The 13,531-nt window shown below is 48.2% G+C and overlaps 1 protein-coding gene across 3 annotated transcripts in view; it reads left to right on the forward strand.

Annotated features, from left to right (window-relative positions):
* LOC121585013 (armadillo repeat protein deleted in velo-cardio-facial syndrome homolog) overlaps positions 1–13,531 on the forward strand; it is a 279,542-nt gene that overhangs the window by 156,133 nt on the left and 109,878 nt on the right. The window contains exon 1 of one of the 3 annotated variants that reach the window (XM_041901323.2): positions 11,698–11,887. The exons of the other annotated variants lie outside the window; for them this stretch is intronic. The gene's annotated coding sequence lies outside the window, so the exon portion shown is untranslated. Of the gene's footprint in view, positions 1–11,697; positions 11,888–13,531 lie in introns of those variants that run through there. 3 annotated transcript variants of the gene reach the window in all.

Genomic DNA, 13,531 nt, shown 5'->3' on the forward strand with positions numbered 1-13,531 from the left:
GGAAACAATTACACACAACACCTAACTAACAACAAGGAACTAAATAGGGTGCTTAATGAGACATAACACAAAACAGGTGTGACAAACAGACAAAACCAATCAAACAAGAAACATAGAACGGTGGCAGCTAGTACTCCGGAGACGACGACCGCCGAAACCTGCCCGAACAAGGAGGGGCCGCCTCGGCCGAAACCGTGACAGTACCCCCCCCTTGACGCGCGGCTCCAGCCGTGCGCCGCCCCCGGCCTCGGGGACGACCAGGAGGACGCGGAGCAGGGCGCGTAGGATGACCACGATGGAATTCGGTCAGCAGGGACGGATCCAGAATGTCCCTCCTCGGCACCCAGCACCGCTCCTCCGGACCGCTCCCCTCCCACTCCACGAGATATTGGAGACCCCCCATCCGGCGTCTCGAATCCAGGATGGTCCGAACAGTGTACGCCGGAGCCCCCTCGATGTCCAACGGGGCGGAGGAGTCTCCTCAATCTCAAAGTCCTGGAGTGGACCAGCTACCACCGGCCTGAGGAGAGACACATGGAACGAGGGGTTAATATTCTTGTAATCAATGGGCAGTTGTAACCTGTAACACACCTCGTTCAATCTCCTCAGGACTTTAAAAAGGCCCCACAAACCGCCGACCCAGCTTCCGGCAGGGCAGGCGGAGGGGCAGGTTTCTGGTTGAGAGCCAGACTCGATCTCCAGGTGCGTACACTGGCCCCTCACTGCGGTGTAGGTCGGCGCTCGTCTTCTGTCGACGGATGGCTCGCTGCAGATGGACGTGTGCAGCGTTCCACGTCTCCTCCGAGCGCCGCACCCACTCATCCACAGCAGGGGCCTCGATCTGGCTCTCATGCCAAGGTGCCAGAACCGGCTGGTACCCTAACACACACTGGAAAGGGGTTAGTCTAGTGGAGGAGTGGCGGAGAGAGTTCTGTGCCATCTCGGCCCAGGGCACATATCTCGCCCACTCCTCCGGCCGGCCCTGACAATATGACCTCAGAAACCTACCCACATCCTGGTTGACTCGTTCGACCGGCCCATTACTCTCTGGGTGGTAACCCGAGGTAAGGCTCACCGAGACCCCCAACCGTTCCATAAAGGCTCTCCAGACTCTGGAGGTAAACTGGGGGCCTCGATCGGACACTATATCCTCGGGTACCCCGTAATGCCGGAAGACGTGAGTAAATAGAGCCTCAGCGGTCTGTAGGGCAGTAGGAAGACCCGGCATGGGAAGGAGACGACAGGCCTTCAAGAACCGATCCACAACGACCAGGATGGTGGTATTCCCTTGTGAGGAGGGAAGGTCGGTAACAAAATCCACCGAGAGGTGAGACCAGGGTCGTTGTGGAACGGGCAGGGGTTGTAATTTACCCCTGGGCAAGTGTCTGGGCGCCTTACACTGGGCACACACTGAGCAGGAGGAGACATAAACCCTCACATCCCTGGCTAACGTTGGCCACCAGTACTTCGTACTAAGGCAGTGCACTGTCCGGCCAATACCTGGATGTCCAGAGGAGGGTGACGTGTGAGCCCAATAAATCAGCCGATCCCAGACCTCGAGCGGGACGTACGTCCGACCCACCGGACACTGTGGAGGGCTAGGGTCGGTGCGTAATGCCCGCTCGATCTCCGCATCGACCTCCCACACCACCGGTGCCACCAGACAAGACTCCGGTAGTATGGGAATGGGCTCCACGCACCTCTCCTCCGTGTCATACCGCCGGGACAGGGCATCTGCCTTCCCGTTCTGGGACCCAGGGATGTAAGTGATCTTGAACACAAACCGGGCGAGAAACATAGTCCATCGAGCCTGGCGAGGATTCAGTCTCCTAGCTGCCCGAATGTATTCCAGGTTACGGTGGTCGGTCAGAATGAGGAAAGGGTGTTGAGCCCCCTCAAGCCAATGCCTCCACACCTTTAGGGCCTGTACTACGGCTAACAGCTCCCTGTCCCCTACGTCATAATTCCGCTCCGCCGGACTGAGCTTCTTAGAATAAAAAGCACAGGGGCGGAGCTTAGGTGGTGTGCCGGACCGTTGTGAAAGAACTGCCCCGATACCGGCCTCAGACGCGTCCACCTCTACTTGGAAGGGTAAAGCGGGATCCGGGTGCGCCAGCACCGGAGCCGAGGTAAACAGGTCCTTCAGTCTCCCAAAGGCCCTGTCCGCCTCAGCCGACCACTGCAAGCGCACCGGACCCCCCTTCAGAAGAGACGTTATGGGAGCTGCCACCTGTCCAAAACCCCAGATAAACCTCCGGTAGTAATTCGCAAAACCCAAGAACCGCTGCACCTCTTTAACTGTAGTTGGGGTTTGCCAATTACGCACGGCAGACACTCGGTCCACCTCCATTCTCACCCCTGACGCAGACAACTGGTAACCCAAAAAGGAAACTGACTCCTGAAAAAACAGACATTTCTCGGCTTTGACATACAGGTCATGCTCCAACAGTCTCCTCAATACCCTGCGCACCAGGGCTACATGCTCGGCCCGAGTAGAACTGTACACAAGAATATCATCTATGTACACCACTACTCCCTGCGCCTGCATGTCCCGGAAAATCTCATCTACAAACGATTGGAAGACTGATGGAGCATTCATTAACCCATATGGCATGACGAGATACTCGTAATGGCCGGAGGTAGTACTAAATGCTGTCTTCCACTCATCGCCCTCCCTAATTCGCACCAAGTTATATGCGCTCCTGAGGTCCAATTTTGTGAAGAACCGTGCCCCGTGTAATGACTCCGTCATGGTCGCAATCAGCGGGAGTGGATAACTATATTTCACAGTCACCTGATTGAGACCGCGGTAATCAATACACGGACGCAAACCTCCATCCTTTTTCTTCACAAAAAAGAAGCTCGAGGACGCGGGAGAAGTGGAAGGCCGTATGTATCCCTGTCTCAGAGACTCGGCAATGTAAGTCTCCATTGCCCTTTTCTCCTCCTGTGACAAAGGATACACATGGCTCCGCGGGAGCGCAGCTCCTATCTGGAGGTCTATCGCACAATCCCCCTGTCTGAGGCGGCAACCGTGCCGCTCTGGTCTTACTAAACACGAGTGCCAAATCCTCATACTCAGGCGGAATGTGCAGTGCTGGCATCTGGTTCGGGCTCTCCACCGAGGTCGCCCCTACGGAAACACCCAGACATAGCCCCTCACACTGAGCAGACCACCCTTTAAGAGCCTTCTCTCGCCACGAAATCGTAGGATCATGGGTAATCAACCAGGGAAGCCCCAGTACCACCGGATACGCAGGAGAGTCGATCAGATAGAGTTGAATCGTCTCCTCATGACCCCCCTGCGTCATCATCCTAAGTGGCGCCGTGACCTCCCTAATCAACCCAGATCCTAACGGACGACTATCTAAGGCATGTACAGGGAAGGGCTTATCGACTGGAAGGAGGGGAATCCCTAACTTAACACAGAATTTACGATCTACAAAATTCCCAGCTGCGCCTGAATCGACTAGAGCCTTATGCTGGGAACGAGGTGCAACCTGTGGGAAACAAACAGGTAATGTAATGTGTACGACAGAAAGCTCTGGGTAAGTAGGGCGCCTACTCACCTGGGAGGACTCCCCAATGTGTGACCTGCCATCTCCTTCACCAGGGGACCCTCCCCAGCACCTAGCCGCGGTGTGCCCTCCGCGGCCACAGTTGGTGCAGGAGACTGCCCCCTCGGGCTCCTTCCTCTCCTCCCTCTAGCGCCAGCACCTCCAAGCTCCATCGGGCTCGGCTCGGAGGCGCTGGAGGGTGGAATGGGAGACCCCCACCTGGGACGTCCGCGGGTCGCGAGCAGGGTGTCCAGCCGAATGGCCATGTCCACCAACTGGTCAAATGTTAGTGTAGTATCCCTGCACGCTAACTCTCTGCGGACGTCCTCCCGAAGGCTACATCTAAAGTGGTCTATGAGGGCCCTCTCATTCCACCCTGCATCTGCCGCCAGAGTCCGGAACTCCAGCGCAAACTTTTGAGCGCTCCTCATCCCCTGTCGGAGGTAGAATAGACGCTCCCCCGCCGCCTTCCCCTCTGGTGGATGGTCGAAGACAGCACGGAAGCGGCGGGAGAACTCCGCATAGGTGACTGTGGCGGCGTCTATTCCCCTCCATTCGGCGTTGGCCCACTCCAACGCCTTGCCGGTGAGACAGGAGATGAGGGCGGAAACGCTCTCGTATCCCGAGGGCGCCGGGTGTATGGTGGCAAGGTAAAGCTCCACTTGTAATAGGAACCCCTGACACCCGGCAGCGGTGCCGTCGTACGCCCTCGGGAGCGAGAGCCGAATCCCACTGGGTTCCGGTAGTTGGACGGGCGGGCTGTCCGATGGTGATGGTGCGATAGGTGGGGGTGTGGGTACCCCGCTTGTCTCCCATCGATGGAGGGTGTTCATGACGCGGTCCAAGGCGTGCCCGATCTGGTTGATTCGATCCTCTTGACCACGAAGACGCTCCTCCATGATGTCGGTGGGTGCTCCTGCTGATTCCATATGTGGTGTGTAATTCTGTCAAGAGTTGCTGTAGGTAGGTGTGGTGTGGAATCAGGCGCAGGACGCAGAAGTTAAGTCCAAACAAAGACTTTAGTAGATCACACCAAATAATCCAAGAACAGCCCGGAGGCGAGAAAAGCGCGCACAGGCGTAAGCAAACGGGCGCACTAAACATGTGCGTAAATCTCTCCTAAAAACAACAAGGAGGCAAGCTACAAAATAGCGCACCAAAATAGGTAGCGCAGCAACACGACAAGGAAACAATTACACACAACACCTAACTAACAACAGGGAACTAAATAGGGTGCTTAATGAGACATAACACAAAACAGGTGTGACAAACAGACAAAACCAATCAAACAAGAAACATAGAACGGTGGCAGCTAGTACTCCGGAGACGACGACCGCCGAAACCTGCCCGAACAAGGAGGAGGGGCCGCCTCTGCCGAAACCGTGACAAACATCCCACGGAGCACCATTTACATCTATTATAAAAAAATTGAATGAATATGGCACCACAATAAACCTGCCAAGAGAGGGCCACCCACCAAAACTCACGGACTAGGCAAGGAGGGCATTAATCAGAGAGGCAACAAAGAGACCAAAGATAACCCTGAAGGAGCTGCAAAGCTCCACAGCGGAGATTGGAGTATCTGTCCATAGGACCACTTTAAGCCATACACTCCACAGAGCTGGGCTTTACAGAAGAGTGGCCAGAAAAAAGCCATAGCTTAAAATTTTTTATAAGCAAACACGTTTGATGTTTGCCAAAAGGTATGTGGGAGACTCCCCAAACATATGGAAGAAGGTACTCTGGTCAGATGAGACTAAAATTGAGCTTTTGGCCATCAAGGAAAATGCTATGTCTGGCGCAAACCCAACACCTCTCATCAACCCGAGAACACCATCCCCACAGTGAAGCAAGGTGGTGGCAGCATCATGCTGTGTGGATGTTTTTCATCAGCAGGGACTGGGAAACTGGTCAGAATTGAAGGAATGATGGATGGCGCTAAATACAGGGAAATTCTTGAGGGAAACCTGTTTCAGTCTTCCAGAGATTTGAGACTGGGACAGTGGTTCACCTTCCAGCAGGACAATGACCCTAAGCATACTGCTAAAGCAACACTCTAGTGGTTTAAGGGGAAACATTTAAATGTCTTGGAATGGCCTAGTCAAAGCCCAGACCTCAATCCAATTGAGAATCTGTGGTATGACTTAAAGATTGCTGTACACCAGCAATCTTTAAAGAAGGCCAGTTTTCTAATTGATCATTAGAAAACCCTTTTGCAATTATGTTAGCACAGCTGAAAACTGTTGTGCTGATTAAAGAAGCAATAAAACTGGCCTTCTTTAGACTAGTTGAGTATCTGGAGCATCAGCAATTGAGGGTTCGATTACAGGCTCAAAATGGCCAGAAACAAATAACTTTCAAAACACCAGTCTCAACATCAACAGTGAAGAGGCGACTTCGGGATGCTGACCTAGGCAGAGTTGCAAAGAAAAAGTCCAGTGTTCTTTTGCCCATCTTAATCTTTTCTTTTTATTGGCCAGTCTGAGATATGGCTTTTTCTTTGCAACTCTGCCTAGGTCAGCATCCCGGAGTCGCCTCTTCACTGTTGACGTTGAAACTGGTGTTTTGCGGGTACTATTTAATGAAGCTGTCAGTTGAGGACCTGTGAGGTGTCTGTTTCTCAAACTAGACACTCTAATATATTTGTTGTTGTGTATTTGTTGTGCACCGGGGCCTCCCACTCCTCTTTCTATTCTGTTTAGAGCCAGTTTGCGCTGTTCTGTGAAGGGAGTAGTACACAGCGTTGTAAGAGATTTTCAGTTTCTTGGCAATTTCTCGCATGGAATAGCCTTCATTTCTCAGAGCAAGAATAATAAACTGACGAGTTTCAGAAGAAAGTTATTTGTTTCTGGCCATTTTGATCCTGTAATCAAACCCACAATTGCTGATGCTACAGATACTCAACTATTCTCAAGAAGGCCAGTTTTTTATTTCTTCTTTACATTTACATTTACATTTTAGTCATTTAGCTTTAATCAGCACAACAGTTTTCAGCTGTGCTAACATAATTGCAAAAGGGTTTTCTAATGATCAATTAGCCTTTTAAAATGATAAACTTGGATTAGTAAACACAACGTGTCATTGGAACACAGGACTGATGGTTGCTGATAATGGGCCTCTGTACGCCTATGTAGATATTCCATAAAAAATCAGCCGTTTCCAGCTACAATAGCCATTTACAACATTAACAATGTCTACACTGTATTTCTGATCAATTTGATGTTATTTCAATTGACAAAAACATTGCTTGTCTTTCGAAAACAAGGACATTTCTAAGTGACCCCAAACATTTGAACGGTAGTGTGTGTGTGTGTATGTATGTATGTATATATATATATATATATATATATATATATATATATATATATATATATATATATATAATATATATATATATGTATGTATGTTGTATATATATATATATATATATATATATATATATATATATTGTGTGTGCGTGTGTCAGTGCGAGTGTGTATTATTTGGTATCTATCTACGCGTGTGTGTGTGTGTGTTGTAGGCTAAGCGAGCTGCGCTAACAGCAGCACAGGGACAACTTGTTGTGGATCTGAAGTGGGTAATCTCACTACAGCTCCAGTATAGGCTAGCTCTCATTCTCTCCCTGCGGGGAGAAGCTGCTGTTCCACAGGCTAGGATGCTCCTCCAGAGCAGGGCTTTACCATCAGGATATGTGGCTGGTTGCACACCTACCCGGATATCAAGGAACCTACCAGGTACAACCCAAAATCCGTAAACATGGGCACCCTCATAGATATTATCCTGACTAATTTACCTTCTAAATACACCTCCGCTGTCTTCAACCAGGATCTCAGCGATCACTGCCTCATTGCCTGCGTCCGTAATGGGTCCGCAGTCAAACGACCACCCCTCATCACTGTCAAACGCTCCCTAAAACACTTCAGTGAGCAGGCCTTTCTAATTGACCTGGCCCGGGTATCCTGGATGGATATTGACCTCATTCTGTCAGTAGAGGATGCCTGGTTGTTCTTTAAAAGTGCTTTCCTCTCCATCTCAAATAAGCATGCCCCATTCAAAACATTCAGAACTAAGAACAGATATAGCCCCTAGTTCACCCCAGACTTGACTGCCCTTGACCAGCACAAAAACATCCTGTGGCGTACTGCATTAGCATCGAACAACCCCCGCGATATGCAACTTTTCAGGGAAGTCAGGAACCAATATACACAATCAGTTAGGAAAGCAAAGGCTAGCTTTTTCAAACAGAAATTTGCATCCTGTAGCACTAACTCCAAAAAGTTTTGGGACACTGTAAAGTCCATGGAGAATAAGAGCACCTCCTCCCAGCTGCCCACTGCACTGAGGCTAGGAAACACTGTCACCACCGATAAATCTACGATAATCAAGAATTTCAATAAGCATTTTGCTACGGCTGGCCATGCTTTCCACCTGGCAACCCCTACCCCGGCCACCAGCTCTGCACCCTCCGCTGCAACTTGCCCAAAACTGACTATCCTACCGATCCTTGACTTCGGCGATGTCATTTACAAAATAGCCTCCAACACTCTACTCAGACTACATCCAATTTGCTATCACAGTGCCATCCGTTTTGTCACCAAAGCCCCATTTACTACCCACATTTACAAAAATGTTTTTTTTTTTTTTTTGGGGGTTAGAAGGATTACTTTATCCTATCCCAGGTATTCCTTAAAGAGGTGGGGTTTCAAATGTCTCTGGAAGGTGGTGAGTGACTCCGCTGTCCTGGCGTCGTGAGGGAGCTTGTTCCACCATTGGGGTGCCAGAGCAGCGAACAGTTTTGACTGGGCTGAGCGGGAACTATGCTTCCGCAGAGGAAGGGGAGCCAGCAGGCCAGAGGTGGATGAACACAACTTGGGAGAGATGAGGATTCCTGTGCCACCACCCCGCTGACCAGATGCTCTCGGGGTATGCGAGAACACATGGTCAGACGAGGAGAGAGCAGTAGGTGTAGCAGTGTTTTCAGTGGTAATCCATGTTTCCGTCAGCGCCAAGAAGTCGAGGGACTGGAGGGTAGCATAGGCTGGGATGAACTCTGCCTTGTTGGCAGCAGAACGGCAGTTCCAGAGGCTGCCTGAGACCTGGAACTCCAGGTGGGTGGTGCGTGCAGGGACCACCAGGTTAGAGAGGCAGCAGCCACGCGGTGTGAGGCGTTTGTGTAGCCTGTGCGGAGAGGAGAGAACAGGGATAGGCAGAGGCATAGTTGACAGGCTGCAGCAAATGGCTACAATAATGCAGAGGAGATCGGAATGAAATGAACTAAACATCTGGGAAAGGAGAGAGCGGGGCCTCCCTCACCACAACTCCCAAATATAACTCTCCCAACTTCCACCTCAGAAACTATAATTGTTTCACTGAAACACCCGAATATAACTCTCCCAACTTCCACTTTAGAAATTATAATTGTTGTAAACTACAGCGGTTCAATGTTTCTAGGAATAGACTCTGACTTACTTTATTCAGCTAGCTAACTTGGTACAGTATTCTTCCATGAAAACCGCCCAGGGCACCGTATCCTATGACGCCATAGCTAACTAGCATGCTAGCATCCAATAACACACGGTTTAGCACCAATACTTGGTTACAACAAACTACCAATAGTGTGTTAACACACTAAACAGATAATTTGTGTCCGTGTCTAGTTCCTTTCATAACGCAGCAATAATTAAACGTTGGCTAGCTTGCACAAAGTCAGTCATGCTAGCTACACAAGTGGACTACACATCTCAAATGTTCAGAAAGGGAAGCTTTATGTTGCAAAATTCTCATTGACTAAAATTATATTGTATTTAGCTGCTACAGTACTGCTAGCAGGTAGTGTTGGCTAGCTAGCAATGGCTGTGGTGTTGACTTTGTTTGAAAAACGGCGTCGCTGCGAACGTACGCTCTTGTTGGCTGGCCCTCACTACATATTCATCGCCAAACCCACTGGCTCCAGGTCATCTATAAATCTCTGCTAGGCAAATCCTCGCCTTATTTTAGCTCATTGGTCACCATAGCAACGCCCACCCATAGTATGTGCTCCAGCAGGTATATCTCACTGGTCAAAACCTCCTTTGGCCGCCATTCCTTCCAGTTCTCTGCTGCTAATGACTGGAATGAACTGCAAAAATCTCTGAAGCTGGAGACTCTTATCTCCCTCAGTAACTTTAAGCATCAGTTGTCAGAGCAGCTTACCGATCACTGCACCTGTACACAGCCCATCTGTAATTAGCCCACCCAACTACCTCATACCCATATTGTTATTTATTTTTCTCATTTGCACCCCAGTATCTCTATTTGCACATCATCTTCTGCACATCTATCACTCCAGTGTTAATACTAAATTGTAATTATTTTGCACTATGGCCTATTTATTGCCTTACCTCCATAACCTACTACATTTGCACACACACATAGATTTTCTATTGTGTTATTGACTGTATGTTTTGTTTATCCCATGTGTAACTCTGTGTTGTTGTTGTTTTTATCGCACTGCTTTGCTTTATCTTGGCCAGGTCGCAGTTGTAAATGAGAACTTGTTCTCAACTGGCCTACCTGGTTAAATAAATGTGAAATAAAATTTAAATAAATAGCTCTACCCTCACCTCCCATGGCATGACACAGTGAGTCCCATGAGTTGGATTTGATATGGCTTATATTGTGGCTTTTGATTTAATTTGAAATATGGATATTTGTTCTTGTATCTTCTCCTTTCTCTTGCTCTTTACCATCAGAGCATGTTTTTCTTCATGATCAAGCATATCACCCCTTATGATGAAATTGACGTACAAAACATTTTGCCTTTGTGTGGTGTTTACTGTTAGATCAGAATGATTGTCTTCATCTAACTGTACAGAGATCCCTCATCTCATATCTGGCAGGCAAACACTCTTATGTTGCCTGTATCTTCCATCAAAGAGCCGTGTTTGGGAATGTGTTTATCTAATGGGCAGGAGTCCCATGGTTGAGACTCTGGCTGCTGGGATATCCTCCGTAGTTGAAATTAGCAGGACATCCTTGATGATGCAACAATCCTCTGCGTTGTCTCCGAGCGCTTCTGTATTTTTGTGACAGGAGGGTGCTGTGCTGTGAAGGAACCGATCTCTTTCATGCCCTTTTCAGCTCTGTGAGATCAAACCCTGTATCTGGGTTCCAGGACATTTCATGTCCAAACGTCTGCTGTGCGTGCATGCGTGCCCCGCCTTAGCCTAGCTCTCTGAAGCAGCAGGATGAATCGAAATGACAGGTCGTGATTCCAAACACATACACAGACTAATTTCCCAAGCTATGACAACATACTCCTGGTTTGATACATGGGGGAAGCTGTTTTTGGTGGTTGCCTCTGGAATGAAATATTTTTTGATGTTGTTTTCCACTCTGATGAGGATAGCTCAGCATACTGTAAGTGATACCAGTCGTCTGTGCTTAGAGCTCAAGGAGACGTTATAGAGTCATGTCTACTGGATGCAGTCACTGCTTTTACCTCAGATCTCTCTGGATTAAATTCAGAATCAATTCAGGAATTACCTTTTATCCTGATGCAATAATCCAGGGCTGACTTTTTTTTCATGTAAATATATTCAGAGTTGAAGGGGATACTAGAACAGCACTAGTCGTTGAATACCTCAAATGAGTCGTATGATTCATGTGACACGCTCCTTCTCTTTGCTCAGTCAAATGTCTGGAAGCTTCTATTAGATGGTTGCGCTAGAGGTATGCCAATGAAAAAGGATTAAAACATCAGCCGCCCAACCAGTGCTATCTAGTGTCCTTACTCTGTTGCTGCATACTGTTAGAACCCCGCTGTCGTCCTGTGTTTTTATTGTGGGTTTAGAATGGGTACTATAAACATGCTGGCAGCGTGCAGGCAGCAGCCTCTCTGTAATGTGAGAGATGTGAGCACCTTGTAGCCATATGGGGCTTGGAATTCCACTGAAGTGTTCCCTAATCTCCACAACATTGGAGACGTTTTTTCGGCAGAAAATAGCAACCTATGCTTCTGCTGCACACCACGTGGGTCTGGGTTTGACACGCAGTGTTGATGCTGCAGATCTGGCTCCTGTAGCACCGTCTAGTAGGGAAAGGGGGGTGTATTTGGAGGAGGGCCCCTCTTCTTTCTCAGAAGGTCGAAGTAAAATGGAAGAGCGTGTCGGAGTTTTCGTCTCGCTGCTATCAGTGATGTGATTGGTCTCCTGAGAGTAAAACAGTTTAACGGCCTAGTGTTGCGGCGCTGCTGCTGTGTTGGGAAGGAAGTCCTTGAATGAGTTCCTAAATGGCTGCTGACGGTTCATGGCTGAGGCTACCCAGGCTAACGGACATTTGCTGGCCTCACGGTACTGTTTCAGCTCTTTGTAGATGTGGTCTCTGCTGTAATGAATGTAATCTGCTGTTATCTTAGATCAAGCAGTTGCAGAGAAATGCATTGTACATTGAGGCCCAAGCATAGAAATTGATTGTTGTTCAGTTAGTACCATGGGATTAGATTTAATTTAGCAGTAATCCAACAAACTAATGCTGTACTCACCCTGAGGAAGGATTGTTGTAGCTTTTGTTATTGTGGTGTTCTTGGTGTGATTCTTATTACCTTTGAGCAAAAGTTACAACTTTGTTTTTCACTTTAAGTTAGAGAAGCTATAGATTTTGTTTATTTGGTATTGGCGAAAGTCAATAACTATATCCTCAATTCTTATTGTACAAGGTATCTTTCCTAGGCGTGAGATATTGTTGTTTATTTGACTGTTATTGTTTCTGACAGAGATATTTCCCAGGGATATTTGATGGTGAGTAAAGATCAGATTACATGGCATAGCTACAGTGCATTCGGAATGTACTCAGACCCCTTGACTTTTTCCACATTTTGTTGCATTACAGCCTTATTCTAAAATTGATGAAAATATTTTTTCCCCTCATCAATCTACACACAATACCCCATAATGACAAAGCGAAAACAGGGTTTTATTTATTTTTGAAAATGTATTAAAAATAAAAATACCTTATTTACATAAGTATTCAGACCCTTTGCTATGAGAATCGAAATTGAGCTCAGGTGCATCCTGTTTCCATTGATCATCCTTGAGATGTTTCTACAACTTAATTGGAGTACACCTGTTGAAAATTCAATTGATTGGACATGATTTGGAAAGGCACACACCTGTCTATAGAAGGTCCCACAGGAACCAGTGCATGTCAGAGCAAACACCAAGCCATGAGGTCGAAGGAATTGTCCGTCGAGCTCCGAGACAGGATTGTGTCGAGGCACAGATCTGGGGAAGGGTGTCTGCAGCATTGAAGGTCCCCAAGAATGGCCTCCATCATTCTTAAATGGAAGAAGTTTGGAACCACCAAGACTCTTTCTAGAGCTGTCCGCCCGGCCAAACTGAGCAATCGGGGAGGTGACCAAGAACCCGATGGTCACTCTGTGAGAGCTCCAGAGTTCCTCTGTGTAGATGGGAGAGACTTTCCTGAAGGACAACCATCTCTGTAGCACTCCACCAATCATGTTTATGGTAGAGTGGCCAGACAGAAGCCACTCCTCAGCAAAAGGCACATGACAGCCCGCTTGGACAACGACCCTAAGCACACAGCCAAGACAATGCAGGAGTGGCTTCAGGACAAGACTCTGAATGTCCTTGAGTGGCCCAGTCAGAGCCCGGACATGAACCCGATCAAACATCTCTGGAGAGACCTGGAAATAGCCGCGCGGCGACGCTCCCCATCCAACCTGACAGAGCTTGAGAGAATCTGCAGAGAAGAATGGGAGAAACTCCCCAAATACAGGTGTGCCAAACTTGTAACGTCATACCCAAGAAGTCTCGAGGCTGTAATCACTGCCAAAGGTGCTTCAACAAAGTACTGAGTAAAGGGTCTGAATACTTATGCAAATGTCATATTTCCGTTTTTTATTTTTAATAAATTTGCAAGAATTTCTAAACAGTTTTTGCTTTGTCATTGTGGGGTATTGTGTGTAGATTGAGGGG

The sequence above is a fragment of the Coregonus clupeaformis genome, chromosome 16 (genome assembly GCF_020615455.1).
Source record: "Coregonus clupeaformis isolate EN_2021a chromosome 16, ASM2061545v1, whole genome shotgun sequence".
NCBI lineage: Eukaryota > Metazoa > Chordata > Actinopteri > Salmoniformes > Salmonidae > Coregonus > Coregonus clupeaformis.